At 45.2% G+C, this 8,199-nt stretch overlaps 1 protein-coding gene across 6 annotated transcripts in view; it reads right to left on the bottom strand.

The window, feature by feature from the left end:
• The window catches only part of st6galnac6 (ST6 (alpha-N-acetyl-neuraminyl-2,3-beta-galactosyl-1,3)-N-acetylgalactosaminide alpha-2,6-sialyltransferase 6), a 43,598-nt gene extending 43,409 nt beyond the window's left edge, over positions 1 to 189 (bottom strand). For all 6 annotated transcript variants that reach the window (XM_043720451.1, XM_043720456.1, XM_043720454.1 and 3 more), the window contains exon 1: positions 36 to 189. The gene's annotated coding sequence lies outside the window, so the exon portion shown is untranslated. The remainder of the gene's footprint in view (positions 1 to 35) is intronic.
• Between the last annotated feature and the right edge of the window lie 8,010 nt (positions 190 to 8,199).

The raw sequence follows: 8,199 nt of genomic DNA, 5'->3' as shown, positions 1-8,199 counted from the left end.
AACCCTGACATTACCCCCCGGGGATTGCCCCTTACCTGTAGCGGGTTAGCGGAGTCTCCCGGGGCCGGGTTACAATGTATCCACTTGCTCCCCTGCCTCGGGCCGCTCTCACACTGTATCCACCCGGGGTTACACTGTATCCCCCTTCCCCGACCCAGCCACACACCGTCCACCCCGGCTCACGGCACAGACCCCGTGAGCGCGCGTCTGCTTATCTGGGGCGCGCACGCACTGGGCAGCGTGACCTGAGAACGGCGTTGCTTCATCAATATTGTTTCCAGGCCAGCGGGACTCCCTGAAAATAAACATTCTTTTCCCAGGATAAGTGTCGCATATATAGCTTTATGTTTTATCTCACCATTTTTTGCAAAGAAGAGACACGAAGACTTCAAAAAGAGTGGAAAGTCGGCTCGGATAAATAATTTTAGAATAATAGACTGGTGACAGTAGAAAATGAGGCTATTCTGCCTTTAGTCTTCGTGCTATAATAACGTATCCCAGTAAATCCAGACTCCCCATTATTTCCCTGCATCCCTAAACTCTTCACAGATGATGATCCACTTTCCTTTTAGAGTCATACAACATAGACTCTTCAGCCCAACTCGTCCATGTACTATATCCCAAACTGAATTAGTCCCTTTTGCCTTCATTTGGCCCATGTCCCTCTTAACCTTTCCTATCCACGTACTTGTCCAAAAGTCTTCTAAGGGTTGTGATTGTCACCATCCTCTACTATTTCCTCTAGCAGTTCAGTCCCTCTGTGTGAAAACGTTTCCCCTCAGGTCCCTTTTAAATCTTTCCCCTCTCGTGTTAAACCTAGTTTTGGACTCTCCTACCCTCGGCAAAAGACCCTAGCTAATCACCTTATGTATGCCCCTCATGATTTTATAAATCTCTGCTAGGTCACCCCTCACCAGGGGAAAAAGTCCCAGCCTCTCCAATCATAGTCATAGAGTCACACAGGATGGAAACAGGCCCTTCGGTCCAACCAGTCCATGCTGACTATAATCCCAAATTAAACTAGTCCCATCTACCTACTCCTGGCCCATACCCCCTCTAAACCTTTCCAATCCATGCATCCATTCAAATGTCTTTTAAACGCTGTAATTGTATCAGTCCCGGCAACATCCTGGTAAATTTTCCTAATTTTTTGAAAGTCACCATTGAACATGCCTCTGCTATTCTCTCTGGCAGTACATTCCAAGTCAAGATTATAGCACCACTCTAGCACCACTTTTCTAGCACCACTCTAATTTTGTCTCTAATCTCCAGCATCTGCAGTACCCACTTTAGCCTAGTACATCCAAGGCCTAACCAGATCTTGACTTTCTTCTGGGCATGAGGGGCATGGATAGGATAAACAGACAAAGTCTTTTCCCTGTGGTGGGGAAGTCCAGAACTACAGGGTGAGAGGGGAATGATATAAAAGAGACCTAAGGGCCAACATTTTCATGCAGTGGGTGGTATGGGTATGGAATGAGCTGCCAGAGGAAGTGGTGGAGGCTGGTACAATTGCAACATTTAAAAGGCATCTGGATGGGTATATGAATAGGAAGGGTTTGGAGGGATATGGGCCAGGTGCTGGCAGGTGGGACTAGATTGGGTTAGGATATCTGGCCATCATGGATGAGTTGGACCACCTAGCTTTCCCCCAGCCCCACCTCCCTCCCTCTATTTATTTCTCAGCCCCCTTCCCCCTCCCCAGTACTGATGAAATGTCCTGATCTGAAGTGGCGACTCCCCCACTCCTCAGATACTGCTTGGCCTGCTGTGCTTTTTGCAGCTCCACACTTTATCAGAGACAAAAAAAATGCAGATGCTGGAATTGAAAGTAGTCAGGCAGGAGGCTGGAAGAACACAGCGAGCCAGGCTGCATCAGGAGGTGGAGAAGTCAACATTTTGGGTGTAATCCTTCTTCAGAATATATTTCTCAACTCCATTCTTCTGCCTTCTGTTTCCATGCTGTACATCCCAATGACTCGATGACTCTATCTGGATCAACATTTATTGCCCATCCCTAATTGTCTTCATGAATGTAATAGGAAGCTGCCTTCTTGAACCACTCCAGTACTTGGGGTTTCACACCACTGTATGAAAAGAAGTTCCGAGATTCTGAAGCACAGGAATGACAATATATATCCAAGTTAGGCTGATATTTGGCTTGGACTGGAATTTGCAAATGAGAAGTGTTTGAGGACTCTCAGTCTATGCTTGGTGGCATTTAAAAGGAGGAGAGTGATCTGCTTGAAACTGGCAGAATGCTGAGAAGCCTGGACAGACTGGATATAGAGAAGATGTTTCCACTAGAAAGAGAGACTAACAGCCAGAATGAAGGGGTGATTCTTTAGAACAGGTATGAAGAGGAATTTCTTCAGCCAGAGGGTGGTTAATCTTTGGAACCCATTGCTGCAGATGGCTGTGGAGGCCAAGTCATTGAGTTTATTTAAGACTGAGATAGACAGGTTAATTCTTATGAAGGGGATCAAGGGTTACAGGGAGAAGGCAGAAGAATGGAGTTGAGAAATATATTCTGAAGAAGGATTACACCCAAAATGTTGACTTCTCCACCTCCTGATGCAGCCTGGCTCGCTGTGTTCTTCCAGCCTCCTGCCTGTCTACTTTCAATTCCAGCATCTGCATTTTTTTTGTCTCTGATAAAGTGTGGAGCTGCAAAAAGCACAGCAGGCCAAGCAGTATCTGAGGAGTGGGGGAGTCGCCACTTCAGATCAGGACATTTCATCAGTACTGGGGAGGGGGAAGGGGGCTGAGAAATAAATAGAGGGAGGGAGGTGGGGCTGGGGGAAAGCTAGGTGGGATGGTGATAGGTGGATATAGGTAGGAGGTAATTGTGATTGGTCAGTGGGAAGGATGGAGCGGACAGATAGGAAGGAAGATGGACAGGTTTAGATCAGGTCAAGGGTGCAGGATGGAAGGTGGGAAGATTTGGAAGCTGGTGAATTCTATGTCAAGACCATATGGTTGTAAGATCCTGAGGCGGAAGATGAGGTGTTCTTCCTCCAGTTTGCGTGTGGCCTTATTTTGATGGTGGAGGAGGCCCAGGATGGACTTGTCATCAGGGGTTTGGGAGGAAGAGTTGAAATGACTGACAACTGGAAGATGGGGTTGATTGAAGTGTATGAACCACAGATGCTCCCTGAACCAGTCCCCGAGTTTGCACCCAGTCTTTCCGGTGTGGAGGAGACCACATTGGGAGCAACAGATGCAATAAATCAGGTCCAAGGAAATGCAGGTGCATTGCTAAGTTGTTCCAATGCATCTTGTAGGTGGTACACACTTCTCACATGTGCATCAATGGTACATCCAATTAAAATTATATATATTAGATGGAGTGCCAATCAAATGGGTTACTTTGTTGTGAATGATGCCAACTTCTTGAGTGTTAATAGAGCTGTACCCATCCAGGCAAGTGGGGAGTATTCCATCACACTCCAAACTTGTGCCTTGTAGGTGAACATAGAACAGTATAGCACAATACAGACCCTTTGGCCCTTGATCTTGTGCTGACCTTTTATCCTACTCTAAGATCAGACTACCCTATATACCCTTCATCTTCCATGTGCCTATCCAAGAGTCGCTTAAATGTCCCTAATGTATCTGACTCTACTACAACTGCTGGCAATGCACGCTCAGCACCCATCACTCTCTGTGTAAAGAACCTCCCTCTGATATCTCTAAACCTTCCTCCAATCACCTTAAAATTTCGCTCTCACGTAATAGACATTTCCACCCTGGGAAAAAGTCTCTAGCCATCCATTCTATCTATGCCTCTCAATACCTTGCACACTTCTATCAAGTCACCTCTCATCCTTCTTCACTCCAGTTAGAAAAGCCCTAGCTCCCTCAACCTGTCTTCATAAGACATGCCCTCCAATCCAGGCAGCATCCTGGTAAATCTTCTCTGCACCCCCTCTGAAGCTTCTACATCTTTCCTATAATGAGGTGACCAGAACTGAATATATTATTCCAAGTGTGATCTAACCAGGGCTCTATAGAGCTGCATCATAACCTCACAGCTCTTAAACCCAATCCCCTTGCTAATGAAAATCAACACACCATATGCCTTCTTAACAACCTATCAACTTTGGTGGCAACTTTGAGGGATCTATGACATGGACTCCAAGATCCCTCTGCTCCTCCACACTGCCAAGAATCCTGCCTTTAACCCTGTATTCTGCATTCAAATTTGATCTTCCAAAGTCAATCACCTCACACTTTTCCAGGTTGAACTCCATCTGCCACTTATCAGCACAGTTCGGTATCCTGTGAGTGTCCCATTGCAACTTACAACATCCCTCCACACTATCCACAACTCCATCAACCTTCGTATTATCAGCAAATGTACTACCCCACCCTTCCTCTTCCTCATCCAAGTCTTTATAAATGAGTACAAAGAACAGAGGTCCCAGAACAGATCCCTGTGGAACACCACTGGTCACTGAGCTCCAGGCTGAATATTTTCTATCTACCACCACCCTCTGTCTTCTATGGGGCAGCCAATTCTGTATCCAGACAGCCAGATTTCCCTGTATCCCATGCTTCCTTACTTAATGAATGGGCCTACAATGGGGAACCTTATCAAACACTTTGCTAAAATCCATGAACACCACATCCACTGCTCTACCTTCATCAATGTGTTTTGTCACATCCTGAAAGAATTCAATAAGTATGTGAGGCATGACCTGCCCCTCACAAAGCCATGCTGACTGTCTCTAATCCAACTATGCTTTTCCAAATAATCATAAATCCTGTCTTTCAGAACCCTCTCCAATAACTTCTCCACGACTGATGTAAGATTGACTGGTCTGTAATTCCCAGGATTATCCCTATTCCCTCCCTTGAACAAGGGAATAACATTTGTCACCCTCCAATCATCTAGCACTACTCCAGTGCACAGTGAGGACACAAAGATCATTGATAAAGGCCATGGTGAATTAACATAGTGTTAGCCTCTTTCTCGGTTTATATATGATAAAGCACTACAAGGGCTGGTATCCCGTTACCAAGTCACCCTTTCTTTACATGACAATATATGACACTGAGGGGGGCAGCACCTAGAGTGTGCAAAACCCCTGGTCATTCCAGTTTTTTGCCAAACAGCAGCAGTGCTTATTTATTCCCCAGCACCCATGTTGTGTAAGTGCAGGTGTAGGACACAGTGAAGAATGACGAGTGCAGAAATCTTTATTCATATCTGTGGCAAAGCTGCTCCTTTAACAAGGTTATGCTGTCTTTGGCTTTTTTTTTCAGAGAGGTCTTAAACGACACAGACTCCAAAAATACTGGGGTTGAAGGGTTTTAGGGCCAATTTGACGGTAGCCAACAGAGTTGTACAAAAGGTGATTAAGGCCAAGCTGCTAGAATCAGCAGACAAGCTGGAGTTGGAGCTGCCTGCGTCCATGAGGAAAGGAGAGATAGTTACAGCAATAGCTCAGCATTTAAATTTGCAGGAAACACCATCAATTTAAAATGAAGCAGCTTGAAGTCGAGGCAAAAGCCAAGGAATTGCGATTAGAAGAAAAGGACATAGAAGATATAGAATGTAGGGAAATAGATGGTGACATCTTGAAAAATGTTCATATTACAGAGGAGGAAGTGTTGCATGTCTTGAAACACATTAAAAAGTGGATAAATCCCCAGGACATGATCAGGTGTACCCAAGAACTCTGTGGGAAGCTAGAGAAGTGATTGCTGGGCCTCTTGCTAAGATATTTGTATCATCGATAGTCACAGGTGAGGTGCCGGAAGACTCAAGGTTGGCAAACGTGGTGCCACTGTTTAAGAAGGGTGGTCAAGACAAGCCAGGGAACAATCGACCGGTGAACCTGATCTCAGTGGCGGGCAAGTTGTTGGAGGGAATCCTGAGGGACAGGATGTACATGTATTTGGAAAGGCAAGGACTGATTAGGGATAGTCAACATGGCTTTGTGCATGGGAAACCATGTCTCACAAACTTGATTGAGTTTTTTGAAGAAGTAACAAAGAAGATTGATGAGGACAGAGCAGTAGATGTGATCTATGTGGACTTCAGTAAGGCATTCGACAAGGTTCCATGGGAGACTGATTCGCAAGGTTAGATCTCATGGAATACAGGGAGAACTAGCCATTTGGATACAGAACTGGCTTAAAGGTAGAAGACAGAGGTGGTGGAGGAGGGTTGTTTTTCAGACTGGAGGCCTGTGACCAGTGGAGTGCCACAAGGATCGGTGCTGGGTCCACTACTTTTCATCACTTATATAAATGTTTTGGATGTGAGCATAAGAGGTATAGTTAGTTTGCAGATGACAACAAAATTGGAGGTGTAGTGGACAGCGAAGAAGGTTACCTCAGATTACAACAGGATCTAGACCAGATGGGCCAATGGGCTGAGAAGTGGCAGATGGAGTTTAATTTAGATAAATGTGAGGTGATACATTTTGGGAAAGCAAATGTTAGCAGGATTTATACACTTAATGGTAAGGTCCTAGGGAGTGTTGCTGAACAAAGAGACCTTGGAGTGCAGCTTCATAGCTCCTTGAAAGTGGAGTCACAGGTAGATAGGATAGTGAAGAAGGCGTTTGGTATGCTTTCTTTTATTGGTCAGAGTATTGAGTACAGGAGATGGGAGGTCATATTGCGGCTGTACAGGACATTGGTTAGGCCACTGTTGGAATATTGCGTGCAATTCTGGTCTCCTTCCTATCGGAAAGATGTTGAGAAACCTGAAAGGGTTCAGAAAAGATTTACAAGGATGTTGCCAGGGTTGGAGGATTTGAGCTATAGGGAGAGGCTGAACAGGCTGCGGCTGTTTTCCCTGGAGCGTCGGAGGCTGAGGGGTGACCTTATAGAGGTTACAAATTTATGAGGGGCATGGATAGGATAAATAGAGAAAGTCTTTTCCCTGGGATAGGGGAGTCCAGAACTAGAGGGCATATGTTTAGGGTGAGAGGGGAAAGATATAAAAGAGACCTAAGGGGCAACATTTTCAAGTAGAGGGTGGTACGTGTAAGGACTGAGCTGCCGGAGGAAGTGGTGAAGGCTGGTACAAATGCAACATTTAAAAGACATCTGGATGTATATGAATGGGTAGGGTTTGGAGGGATATGGGCCGGGTGCTGGCAGGTGGGACTAGATTGGGAGGGATATCTGGTCAGTATAGACGGGTTGGACCGAAGGGTCTGTTTCCATGCTGTACATCCCTATGACTCTATGACTCTAAGTCCGAGAGAGGAGAGAATACCAGCCTGGACCTGATTCTTTGGAGTCCAGCAACTTTTTCCATACCCCTCCTATAAAACCAAACCAAGCCAGAGACAAGCTCAGCAGGGAGAGCTAGCTACTCTCCTTTCATTGCACAAATGTTATTTTTTAAAACTTGAAAGCCTTCTGCCTGAGGCAGTATCTGTTAGCTATTACCAAATTGGCCTTAAAATCCTTCAACTCTAGACTTTTCAGAGTCTTTGTCGTTTAATACCTCTCTGAAAAAAAAAGCCAAGGACAGCATAACCTTGTTAAAGGAGCAACATCGTCCTATATTCTACCACCAGGAAGAAAGGAAACAGCCGGTGGCCAGTGACAAGCAGTGCCCTTCTCATCAAAGAGAATGCCTGAGTGATCAAAAAAGTGAAGGGGAGGGTAGGGATAAATCAAAATAGAACTGGAGGGGGAAATATAACACTCCATTCCCTGCAGTGCCCAACTCTCCCTGAAAATCCCGAGAGTGTTGCTTGATACCGCATGTTCCTTCTCCAGGGACACCCAGGCCTGAAACGTAACCACGGAAGAGGGGGAGGCAATGACACTCCAGTTCGTAGCTGTCAGCCAGGGCTCCCTGATTGGGTCTGTTATCCTGGCCCAATCAGGAAACTCATATTCTATAAGATCCACATGGCTGACCTCACTACAATCACTACAGAACAGTTCAAGTTAAAGTAAATGAACTGTCAAGGCTTATTGAAAGAGGTTGAAGATTAATTTTTTCCAAGTTTATGCGAAACAATTTCTAAGAATATAAGATAACATCATTCACCAAAAAGATTAGCTACTAAGATTAGAACAAATACAAATTAGATAAAAGAATATTTAAGACTGGATTGAGGTAAACCATTGGCGATCGCTGCTGAGGTTCCTTCTTACTGAAATTTAGATGTTAACCCTTGACATTAGAGCCACCAGCTACAATGACCTCAAGAGTTGAATGGT

The sequence above is a fragment of the Chiloscyllium plagiosum genome, chromosome 30 (genome assembly GCF_004010195.1).
Source record: "Chiloscyllium plagiosum isolate BGI_BamShark_2017 chromosome 30, ASM401019v2, whole genome shotgun sequence".
NCBI classification, from domain to species: domain Eukaryota; kingdom Metazoa; phylum Chordata; class Chondrichthyes; order Orectolobiformes; family Hemiscylliidae; genus Chiloscyllium; species Chiloscyllium plagiosum.
Note: the sequence above shows the minus strand (reverse complement) of the source record. Positions and strands in the feature narration are given on the sequence as shown.